Source organism: Chroicocephalus ridibundus, chromosome 10 (genome assembly GCF_963924245.1).
Source record: "Chroicocephalus ridibundus chromosome 10, bChrRid1.1, whole genome shotgun sequence".
Classification (NCBI taxonomy): domain Eukaryota; kingdom Metazoa; phylum Chordata; class Aves; order Charadriiformes; family Laridae; genus Chroicocephalus; species Chroicocephalus ridibundus.
Window position 1 is genome coordinate 9,783,471 of NC_086293.1, and position 12,844 is coordinate 9,796,314.

Sequence of the window (12,844 nt, forward strand, 5' to 3'; positions counted from 1 at the left end):
TTGCCCCATGTCCTTCCCGGGTCTCTTACAGCAAAGTGCAGCTGGGATATTTTAAACTCTATTTCTGACTTTCCGATGCTCCAGTCTGGGGACCTTAGGGCACGTTGTGAGGGCTATTTGTTCCCAGGATGGTCTGGGGCAGGAGAGAGATGTGGAGAGACGTGGACGTGCCTGTGCTGATAGTGTGAACAACGGGGAGCTCTGCGCTTTGCTCTGGGGGTGACTTTCTCTGTGATTCTTCCAAGGAAATGTGCGTGTCCGTGGAAGTTTAATGGGAGCCAAAGCAGCTGGGTCCAGGGATGGGGCTCCCATGGTAGCTGGAGGACTGTCCCAGCCCCTCAGTATTTTCCCAGACACAGGCAGGGAGGCACGTTCCTGCCCAGGAGAACCTCCCTCAGTTAACAGATCTTTTCCTCCTGCTCTTCCCCTTCCATCCGCTCCTGCCTGTCCTTCTGTCGCCACGGCCAATTCTTGCCATCTCCCTTATCTGAAAACCCCCCAAACTGTCCAGCCCAACTGCTGCGAGAACTCTGCGAGTATCTGCGCTTTTCTGGCAGGGAAACGGGAGACGGAGAAGAGCAGAGGGGTCACTCAGCCTCTTACCTATTGCCAAGGCAACTTGACCTTCAAAATTTATCATGCTCATTTCGTGTGTGCCCAGATGACATAAGGGACTGGACGTGGTCCTTCTGTTTCAGGAAGAATCTCATTTGTCAATAAAACATCGTGGTCTTAAATTTTGTCTCCTGACCTCTGAATATTTCTTGTCTCACAGTGATATTTTATTCTTTTCCTGATTCTCTCTCGTACATATCCTTTTGGTGACCTCTTTAAAATCACCTGTGCCATCCCAAATGTACTCCTTTTAATCTCCCTTCACGAGACGGCATCCCCGGTCACTTCATCATTTTGTCGCTTGTCTCTGAATTCTCCCCAGTTTGTCACAATGAATGGCCCCCGGCAGTTGGTGGTGATGAGGGGATAGAGGGTGTATTTAACGTAACCGTTACTTATTCCGCTGAGAAAACATCTTTGTTTTCCTTTTCAGAGGAATAGGGCTTTACGTTTTCATGGCATTAGAGGGCCAGCTAGCTCACGTACTTACGAGACGTTACACAGAAATGCTTTCTCTTGCAATAGTTTATTCTTTATTCTTCTGTTGTGCCCGCCCTGTGCCTGGTGGCAGGGGATGTATGACCTGTGGGTATAGATTTGAATGGTGTAGGAAGTTTGGTTTTCCACAGCTAAGATTTGGGATCGCTATTTACTCTTTTCCTAAAAATTATGAATGTGTCATCAGCTTTCACTGCTAGATAAATAAACATTGAAAGCATTTGCCCAATTAAATCTCAAATTTAAAAAATGTCTCATTGACTGTCAAAGTCCAGTGGTACCATAGATGGGTGTCTGGAGAAGGACTCTCGCTGCGTACGCACTCGGTAACTGCAGAGAGGTAAAGGAAAATATTTTGGGTGAGAACCAGAAGTAGAAGGTCTCCCAGCGTAGGGCTGCTGGAGCCATGCGGAGCTGGGTGTCTGTGCGTGGGAACCGCTCCGGAGCTTTCTCACCCGGAGGGGTTGACTTCTGTGTGAACTCCACCAGGACACTGAAGCAGTGAATTCACTAAGGGCCAGGTTCGATTAAAGGAATGTACGCCTTTCCAAAAACTTCTGGGTTTTTTTGATCTCTTCCTAAGGACATTCCACTTTTTTGACCTCAATTTATTATTTAATCTGTTGGGGCAGAATAAATAGTCTGACTGCCATAAAGAGCTTTCTCCCTTTATATTAATAAATCTGAATAACTCTAGCTTTTAAAAATGTAGGATGATATTATTTAGAACTCTCTAAAAATTTGTAAATAACACTTTCACCCAAATAACAGCTGGCAAAATAAATCCTTTCAAAAAGAACAATATTTTTTTAAAACTCCCAGCTCTAAAAATACAATTTGCAGGCCAGAAAATCCATGTGTTTCATTGATGCTTAGGTTGGATGTCGGTGATTTCCCAAATATCCATTAAAATACAACCAATGGCTTTCCTTTCCGGAAAACCTCCATTTTGCTCTGTCTTCTCCCTTTTTGCGATTGGAACGATGATGACAGACCAGAGTATTTAGGATTTCCAAATTCCCTGCCACAGAGTGAGCTTGGGTGGCCGCGTCTCACCCCCCCACCCCCACCCCGGCTTCTGCCCTGGATTAGCCCTTTCATGTACGTTGCTCAGCATCTCTGCGGGGGCCCGCGCACACATGCGGGGTGTCCCCAGGTCGCTGGGGGGCGGGAGGGCAATGGGGGGGTGCTCTGCAGTGCTGCCGCAGTCACGGCCATCAACAACTCTTCCCCTCGTGGCATCAACCCCGGCAGGGCGCGGTGAGAACCGTAGGGCTTCTGGATGCTCCTTACTCATCAATGAGCTCGTTGGTGACTTCTTCCCGATACCCGAGGAGTGTGGAGGAGTGACCTGTGCCGAGGCCACCTCTGCCCTGCTTGGCCTCACGGAAGCATCCCAGCACTGGGCAGCTGCGTGGTGTTAGTAGATACCAGTTGAGGTTGTGGAGTGATTGTTCACATGAAAAGCTGCGGTAATATCTTAGTTTTTTGTATAATTAAAGCAGATTTTAACTCTATTTTCTTGTTAAAGGTTTGATAAATGAATCTTATGTCTGCATGATATTTTGTGTTTGAAAGGCAACATTTGTTTGAACTTCCTAAGGCAGGGAACTTATTTTAACAGCTCATTTCACAGCACTGAAATATTACTACTGCTCCTCCTCCTACTACTACTACTACTGACAGTAATACTACCACTTAATGGTTAAAGTGCCTTTTATCTTGGGGAATATGAGACTGTTTTACAAACTCCTCGCCCCTGGAAAGCTTCCATCTGAGAAAGGAAGGAGCAGGTATCAGCGTCCCTCGCCGTGGCTACCTTCTGGGGCAGCAGACGAGAACTGGCCTTTCCAAAGGAAATTGCGTGAGAGTTTTACACAGGAAAAGTGAAAACAGACCTTTGCAGCGCCTTTAGCTAATGGTTAGGAGCCGCAGTTCAGAGTGGCGCTGAGGTGTGCCTTGTTCCCCTTTCAGTCGTTTATCTGGAAGCTGCCAGGTTTGGTGCCATCCACCCTCGTCCTGCCGTACGCCAGCGACACGTCTGGTGGCGTCACTCGCCACTTGCCGGTGACTCCTGTGATAACCCCCCTGTCTCCTGGTGCCTGCTAGAATGGGGGAAGCCGCGGGGGCAGGTCCTTGGCACGAAATATCACTGCTCTGTTGGTTATTTGGCTGAAGAATTTACCCTGGCTGGAGTCCTTCTTCTGGGCTTTCTTTTCAGGGCTCAGGGAAGAAGAATCCACGTGTTTCATTGATGCTTAGGTTGGACCTCGGTGATTTCCCAAATATCCATTAAAATACAACCAATGGCTTTCCTTTCCAGAAAACCTCCATTTTGCTCTGTCCTGCCACTTTCTGCGATTGGAACGATGATGACAGACCAGAGTATTTAGGATTTCCAAATTCCCTGCCACAGAGTGAGCTAATCAGAGGGACAGACAGGCTAATTATAGCAGAGCGAGCGCTTCTATTTATTCCCAAGTATCTTGTTAATCAGCAATAAAGGAAAAGGAAATAGCAAGAAATTACATGGCAGTTAAGTCAGTTTTTGGTAAAATATATATTCTTAAATTAACCTAAGTGTGTTTGAATCATGAGAATGTAATTTAATTTAATCCATTAACAATTTGAAACTTGAATCTTATTTCCCATCATATTTTCAAGAGCAGAAGTCAGGAAATGTTAGCTGAGGAGTAGGTAGTGTCACTATTAGACACTTGGTTGCTCAAAGGTGGAATAATATCCACCCAAATATTTCATTTTCAGGGCTATAGTCTTTTTTAATGTCACTGTTGGAAAAGGATGGGAGAGAAGCGCTGGGCAGTTTCTGGTGAGGTCTAATGGAACAAATCGCGGTCTGACACCTGAGCTGCAGTGAGGTTTATTGGGACAGGAATGGGAGCAGAACCCATCCGGCAGAAATGAATGTGTAGAGCTGCTTGTTCCTGGGCTGGGGGGTTGCGCCACAAGAACATCTGTACGGACATCAACATTTTAAAAAAGCAGTCACATTTTAGCCAACATCTGATCCTTTTACAGGAAGGGATCTAGAGCAGTAATTCTGTTAATCCCCAGGGTGGGTGTCGGGAATGAGCCGATGCCCCCTGACCGTTCTGTTCCCCTGCCCAGCTCCGTGCTCTGCCAGGGCCAGCAGTCGCACCATTGCTCTCGTTTCATGGGGCAGCAGATTCTGCAGCACCCCGTCCCGTTCCTCGGCGTCAGCCCCATCCCTTTGCCGTGCCCCGCGGCTCTCCGATGCCTGTCCTCGGCAGGGAACAGGAAGGAAAAAGCACAATTTATTAACGCTGCAAACAGCAACCACCTCCTTTTTTTTGGATGAATATTTTATCACCCAGTTCTGCAAGGATCTCCCTTTTGGGCAAACTCCCTTTCGGGTTCAGGACTACAGACGGCAGCACGGGAAAAAGCGAGGGGATTTGATCCATTTTGAGCCTGTTTAAGGAGGTTTATGTTTATGAGCACAAACAGTTTCCTGACTGGGGGGGAAGCAGCACTATTAAAAATCAAACTTTGATCCCCTCGAGTGACATAGAGACAGGCACTAACAAGCATCTTATGAGATGAAAATTGAATCTTATAGCACTTCAGCCAAGCAGTCTTGGAAAACTAAGCTTAGGGCTGGAAATAGAAGAAATCAGCATTAAAGCTTACGTAGCTGTGCCTTATGTATCAGCTGTGGTGACCAAAAAACCCCATCTTTTTTCACACTGCAGCTAAATAAACTTTGGTGGCATGTTAATCATCTGATTAATGGTTGTCTGGTACCCCTGTGAAGCTTCCCTCCAAGCTGGTACGTTGCTTTACAAGGAGAAGATCCTGTCGGTTTTCCCGCTGCAGCCAGAGCCGTGGGTGCCTTTGCTTTGGCTCAGGGATGTGATGGGAAAGCGTCCGAGTGGCTGCTGATGCCTTTTGCAGCCTCTTCTCCCCAACCACACCAACAGCTCCAGAAAACAGTCCTTCAAATATTCATGACTTCATCTTTTTCCTTTCATTTCTGATGGCGCGATGCTATTTGGAATAACATCTTTTATGAGGATAACCTTTAAAATTCAGTAGAGAAAGAAGAAGAATGATGCTTACAGACATCCTGAAAGAAAAACTATCACGAGCTCTTGTTTATTTGTATCAGGTTGGACTTTTAAGTAACCTACACATGTTTTCTAAATGCACAGGCCTGAATGTCCCGGTGATGAAAAACCTGCTTGTTTATCCAGGAGGCGGACCAACGTGTAGCGCTGGCATTTCAGTGCTTGCGCATCTGTAGCCCTTTGGTTTGGAAAGGGCAGCGAATTAAACTCCCCCCCCAGAGACACCCAAAGCGGTCCCTCGGCGACGCGTGCCCAGAGCGACTCACCGAGCTGACGAGTTATTGATTATTAGTAGCACAAACGTTCCCATTTCAGTGGCTGGAATTGCTCATGGCCAGAGGGAGAAGGGGGGAATGGGCTGAGGAAGGCAGGCTGGGCTGGCGCGGGGGGAGCGGGGCCAGGGCTCAGCCTGCAGGAGCACAGGGCACGTCCTCTGCTGGTGGCTGGCCACTGTCCTGCCAGGGCTGGTGGCCAGGCTGCGGGCGGCAGATGCCCCTGAGCTGGTGGCTGGCACCAAAGCCTTGGGGGCGGCAGACAGGCCAGCCTGGCCCCACTCTGCCCAGTCCTCGGTACCCGGTGGACGCGTGGGGACAGCAGAGCGCTGGGGACAGGCGGAGGAGGGCGATGAAAGGGGTGTCTGCTGGAGGGGACGTGCCCCGGGGCAGCACCGCTCTCAGCTTCTCCCGGTTTATGGCACAAAGTCAGGCTTCAAGTTTTTGTTCTTTGAACCCTACAGTTAAGTTCAAGGAGCATAAAACTCCTGGAGTTTCAGTGGGCCTGGAGAGCTGGGTCTCATCCCCATTCCCTGCTCTCTTACCCATCATTTATTATTTGGGATATCAAACTTTGGTCGCTTTGGGGCTCTTCCACTCAATCTTTTCATTTTGGGTTGTGTTTTTTTTTTCCAGTTTCTGTTGTATTAAAGCAATCCAAACCATTCTCAGCTTGAAGATATGAAAACTGAACTGTGACACTAAAGCTGTTATTCTTTGCAAAGGCTGACAAGTTTTTAAGGGTTGTTGACATTTCCTGTATCAAGAATAACATAAAGCAACAACATTCAGAAATCCCGCAAAGGTGATTCCTCTTGTTTTCCTGACCGGCCCTGGGGTATTCGTACATATTTACAAGGACAAGTATATTCCTCTAGACTAGTCCCACCGGGGGACTGGGGGCCCAGTGCTGGGTGCCGCAGGGACTGGGATGTCACCGGTGATGCTCTGCCGTGCTGGGACACGGGCAGCGCTGTGGTCTTAAAGCAATCAAACTTGCTTTGCAAGCAGTAACACATGGGTACTGTTCTTATTAAGATTAGATCCTCTAATCATGCTGGTAGATCTGGGCTGTAATGTTTTATTTCGGTCAGAAGTGTTTTCGCGTAAGACGGAATGAAACTTAAGAAGCTTAATGTCCATGTCAAATATAAAATTTTCCTTCTGACATATTTTATCTCAATGCCACCATGGAAAGTATTGGATGATCCACTTCTAGATGAATATTAATGAAGTAAATTATCTTAGAAAGTTTCCTACTGTGTTCAGACTACAGGAACTAGCATGCCTCATTAGATGCCTGTTGATTAGAAATGTTAAAGTGGCTTTTCTTTCTTTGAATTGTAATTAAAATTAATTTGATAGACTTAACCCCCACCCCCGTAACTGGTTATCCACGGGATCTTTTAAGTTGGAAGAAAAGCGTTAGCTTTGTGGTCTGTGGTTTGCCCGGGGCCGGGCTGTGGTCATGCTGGAGGCCGGCGCATGCTGACGTGCCACGTCCCAGCATCGCGTCTGCGCGGGGGTGGCAACGCTGCCGGGATGGGGCTGGGACAGGAGTGGGGCAGTGGGATGGGTCCCCCAGCGCAGGCGTTCCCACCAGGAATCCAGCCCTTGGGAATGCAGCCCAAGCACAGACAGAGAACTCTCAGAAACACGCTCATTTTGTTCGTATCTCAATTACAGCAGTTTTCTCGCGCCAGAGCTGCATCTCGAATTGGTTGGGTCTCCGTGTCCTCTCTCCGTTCTGCAATTCATATCCTTCTTTTGCCTTTGCAGTGTGTCTAGGATTGTGCTTTCCTTGTAACCCTTCTCCGAGTCATGAAATATTGTTTATATCGTTAATTCAGCGACAAGAAACGCGCTGAATGCAATCTTGCCTTTGCAGCCCAGTAAGCAGCAGCGAAAGCTGGTTGTAATAACAGAGCAGTGCCCGTTATCGTCACCAGCTGTACTACACAGAGTGATTATAACTCTGAATCACAGGCACTCCAGGGACTGGAGGGTCAGAAAAAGTATTTAATCACTGGTCCCTTTAGGATTAATAGACAAGGCGAGGGATAACATTTGTAATAGATTATATCTTTCCGAGAGCAGAATCTAGGCAGATTAAGTACTATATTCCTTACAGTTATTTTTGCTCTCAGGATGTATATTTGGGTCAGAAAGATCCCTAATGCTATAATGGCAATGCATCATATGGCAGAGAAAGCTCTGGTCGTTGCTGGTAACATGAGCAAGCGAGTCCCCTTGCTCTGCTGCTCCCTGCTAAGGGCACGAAGTTGGATTTCGTCACTGCTTGAAACAAGCCAAAGCAGGTGGGAAATTAAACCAGCGGAACACAGGTCGGGAGTGCGATGCTTTCTAGGTGTTCAGAGCTGTTTGGCTCTGTCTCCCCCCGGCACCCCTTCCCCGTCCCCAGCCCCGTGCCGGGCTGTCGCTGCGGGCTGGGCGCTGCCCGGGCACCTCGGCAGGGACACGGAGCTCCGTGCACTCCACTTGCACCGTGATAGGGACAGTTTGAAGCACTTCCTCTTTTGAGCCTGCTTAAAGTGTCTTGGGCTTTTTTTGTTTTAATAGAGGTCTACAGCTCTCCATGTTTCCTGGAAAATTCGCTGTGTCGGGGGAAGGGAGGGGAAGGGGCCCAAAACCAGAGGCGTCCAGCTGCAGTCTTGAAAATACTGTCTTTAAGTAAAGTCACAGAGAGGAGCTACTTTGTGGCTTGAGATGGTGTTTTAATTACTGGCCTCTAATTTCATTCCTACTACATGTATTTCATGTGCTGTGCAACACAGCACAATTCTTGTACTGAAAAGCTCCAAGAGAATCACTATGAATTCACCCAGAATGATTGCAGAGCTGGAGGATGCTCTTTTCCAAGCAGAATTGTGGTGCTCAGCGTCAAGCCCAGCTGCCGGTGTCCGTGTTTCTCCTGCCTGCGCAGCCTGGCAGCGCTGCTCCGGGGGTCAGCTCCTCCGCAGGGATGTCACCCTGTGGGCACATAGGGGGGGACACTGCAGTACAAAGCAGTTCTTGTAATCAGAAGGGCTCAACCGTGAAACTGCAGGTCATCTTAGCACTGATCATAACACACGCCCGATGGCAGCAGATCTGGAGATCAGAGAATCATAGAATCATGGCATGGTTTGGGTGGGAAGGGACCTTAAAGCCCACCCAGTGCCACCCCCTGCCCTGGGCAGGGACACCTCCCACCAGACCAGGCTGCTCCAAGCCCCGTCCAGCCTGGCCTTGAACCCCTCCAGGGATGGGGCATCGACCAGTATCTCACCACTCAGCGTAAAAAATTTCTTCCCTATATCTAGTCTAAATCTCCCCTCTTTTATTTTAAATGCGCCCGCTTGTCCGTTTGCAGGTGCTGGCGAGAACCCCAGCAGGTTCTGTGCGCCAGAAACTTCCCCTTCCCGTGGGAGCAGTCGTTAGCACAGCCCCGATTCCGTTCCCTCTGGGGATGGTGTCAAGCAGTTGTTTTTGCTCCAGGCTTTCTCTGGAATTAGGGACTCCGAAAGAGAAGCCTTGTGTTGGTGCATCCCCAGGCAGTTGCTCCCATTAAGGCAGGCTGTTCTTTTTCCCTGAGCCCCAGCTGCCCCGGCTGCGGGGGGGCTTGGGAGGCAGGCAGGGACCGCAGGCAGATGGATCTTGAGGGGGTTTGAAGCAGCAAAACAAATTGATGCAGGTGTGAGCCTAAGGGGCAAATCCTGTTTTCCCTCCAGGGCCCCTGTGGGGACAAGCTTGCAGGGGCTGGAAACTTTGCAAATGGCTTGTGACAGCCCGAGGAGACATCCACTTCTGCCATCGCAACATGGTGTCGGTGTTTGCTCACCGCCTTCTTTTCCTTGCCGTGTCTGCCGCTCCCGTCGCGTCATTGCCGGGGGCTGCCAGGGGTTGGGAGGTCTCTCGGAGCCCGTTCCTGGAGCAGGAGTAGCCTTCAAGCCATCGGCTGGGCTCGCTTCACCAGCCTGGTTAAACAAAGCAGCATTTCTTACCCAGTAAGTAACTGTTCACATGCACCTGGCTGGGATTCAAACGCTTAACAGCGATAACGTAAAGGGATGCCATGTGGCATGCACTGAACGGGAATGCCAAACTTGCTATATTTGCAAGCCAAAATACTTATGCAATTAGTGCAGGCTTGGCCAGTGGCCACTGCCGGCAGATGTCTAGCCGAGTCCTGCGCACGCCTGGAGGAACAGTGCACGAAGGAAAAAGAATGGATTTTCTTTAAGTAAAACGAAACAGTAGGATTCGTAGCTCCTAAATGAGCTGTTTATAAAGGGCTTATATGGTTAACTCGCGCCTGGTGATTTATTCCTCTCTCCCCTCCCCTACACCTCTTCCCTGGACTTCCAGCATCTACTGAATGTCTAAATTAAATAATTGTCCTGGTTTAGACATAAAGAAGTTCTCAGCTGTCTGAGGCCCCAGTTAGGCATCAGGATTCCTGGGAAGGGATGAAAACTCCTGCAGCCACAGCATACAAAGCACTGATTTGGGAATAGGCTCTCCCTGGGAGTTTCAATACGCTGATTAACTTTGCACCAGCCAGCTCTGTGCCAGATCAAGCCTGTCTGCCCGCTCTCGTTTGCTGCTGTAATTCTGTGACCGAGTAATTTCCTGGCTTGGCATTTAAATAAATCACTTGTGGCTCCACAAGCGACAGTGGCTCCAGAGCTCCGGCCCTTCCCTGCCACCGCGGTCCCTGGCAGGGACACAGAATCCCTTGTCTTGTCTTAAGATTTACTGGGACCCATCTTCCTGAGTCCCACCCATGACGTGCTGCTGGTGCTGGGTCAGGGTTAGTCCTTCAGGCATAAGATAACCACCAGGAGAAGGGACTGCGGTTCTTTGGGCTTCCGCCAGGCTTTCCCAAGGGAGGCAGGCGGGATGCATCTGGGAGCGGTGTAGAGCAGGCGGGTGGGGGGATGAAGGATGATGAGAGCTGGGAGATACGGACAAAGCGAAATGGAGTAATTAGCAGGAGAGCAGGGAGAGGTATCAGAGCTGAGCTCTACCTTATGGAGTGGAGAAGGACTGCAGATGAGTGGCACGGAGGTGGCTGGAGGGCAGCGTGGACAGACGGCTGCTGTACGGGCTCTGCGGTGTGTCCAGAGAAACCAGTCTCCATCAGCAGCTGGAGGATTGACTATGGGATGATGCTGAAAAAACTGAGACGTTGGAAATTTCCAACTGATGCTTCAACTTTCTGTTACTCATGGATGAGGACTGTGGCATAAAGTACTGCTTCAGTACAAAACCAGCTAGTTTCCATGACAGTCGATGTAGGATAGAGTATGTTCTTTCAGGTCCTCATGAACTATATATTAAGCAGCTTCTGGGTCCATCTAGCTGTTTACTGACATCTGCCAGTTGAGGATCTCCAACCTTCTGGGGAAATGGAGGGGTGCCTGGGGCAGGCAGGGGGTAATTCTGCAATGATGAGATTTGAAAGGGTTTTTTCCTCCAGGTGTGGCCTAGGTCTGACATTTCACCAAGCTGCCGAGTTGGATGTTGATTGCAGCACAGGAAAAAAGAGAGTGCCCTCTGCCCTGGTCCTTGCTTTACAAGCTGTTGAGGAAAAGCAGAAAGATTAGTTATGCACCAAAAATCTCTTTGTGCGAGGGATCAGCTGGAGCTAAAGCAGTGACAGGTGGATATTCACTGCAGCTTTCCTGAAAGCAGGGAAGGTAGAGCTCTTTGCACCCAGGGAACAGGTCCCTTCATGGCCCTGGGCAGGACTTCCCGTGCGTAGTGCTTGAGATCTCCTACGAGATGGGCCACGGAGAGCGTTAGGTGGGACTGTCCTGTTGCTGGATACACACATTTGCAGAATCTCACCAAGGACCTCACAGCAGGGTCCTGAATCTCGTGTGTTACCGTTGGTCAAACTGCTCCCTGGGGGCAGGGGAGACCCCCCCAGACTCACACTGCTTCTTGCAGATGGAGGTTGGCTGCTGAGCTCCCCACCGGCCGCCCTCCCCGGCTGCAGACAGTCGCGATGCTTGCATAAAGGCAATGGTCTCCACAAAACAGTGTTGGTTACTTTCAGAGCTAGAAACGTGCTTGGAAAAAAACACCAAACAAAAAACCAGGAGCATTTCTGAAGATATTGATGGCTTTGTGCTGGTTCTGCTTATCCAACAACACTGCAAGCGGAGTCTAGAGAGAGAGGGGCAGTGTGTTTTTCAGACTAAGTAGTTGGCTCAGAAGAAGTGTGTTCAGGACCTGAAGCCGTACCATGTGTCTGAACGCTTCTCCGCTTTTTCCAACTCTCTGATTTGGAAAAGCATCTCAGTCTCCAAACCTGGCCTCAGTGTTGTCGCTTTGCCTTCCCCATATTGGCTGAACACGGGGTGCTTTGGATGTTTGCAAATGCCTGCCTCGAGCATGGCACAAACCGATTGTAGAAGTGTTTAATTTAAAATACTTGCATCACTTATTTTGTGTATCCTTTTACCATTCTTCTTCTTCTTCTTCTTCTTCTTCTTCTTCTTCTTCTTCTTCTTCTTCTTCTTCTTGTTATTGTTGTTGTTGTTTTTCTTCTTCTTCTCCTTCTTCGTATTATTATTATTATTATTATTTATTATTATTATTTTCTCTTCTGTTCCTGTTCTATTAAACTGTCTTTATCTCAACACACGAGTTTTTTTCTTTTTTTCACCTTCTCCCCCTGCCACCGTGGCAGGGGCCGTGAGTGACGGGCTGGGTGGTGCTCGTTGCCGGGGTTAAACCACGGCACTGCTACAACATTTATCGATTCTTCCGCAGTCGCAGCTGTCACCTTACCCACCCGCAGCATTTATTACTCTTCCATGGAAAGATTTTCTGCCAGTTTTTCCTCATTACCGACTTCACGTCATTAACAGTAGGCCGTCCCTGAGTGTGGAGGGAGGGGGGGTCCTGCAGGCTCCCCGGGGAGCGTTGCCGGAGGTTGCTCTCGTGGGATGGATTCGAGGGGTGTGCTGGAGGTGTGGGGGAATGGTGGCTGCCGGGTGAATTCCAGGCTCCAGCCCCCCCGGCACCCGCAGCTTCCCAGCTTCCAGCTCTCCCAGCTGCCCCTATTAACTCTGTTTCTAACCCAGCCCACGCTGCAGAGGCTGTTGGTATGAAAAATAATTCCCAAAATAAACACAAAAAGGAAATTTCTGTCTCTCCAACGCTGTAATTTGCAGGCAAAAAAAAAATTAAAAATCCAGGAATTGTGGATGGATCTTATTTAGGCCAAATTGATTCGCCCAGCTTGTATACTCCTTTCCGCACCATCTTTGCAATCAAAAGTCCATACATAATTAATCAAGCGCACATTAAAATCCGCAGGACAATGAATTCTTCTGC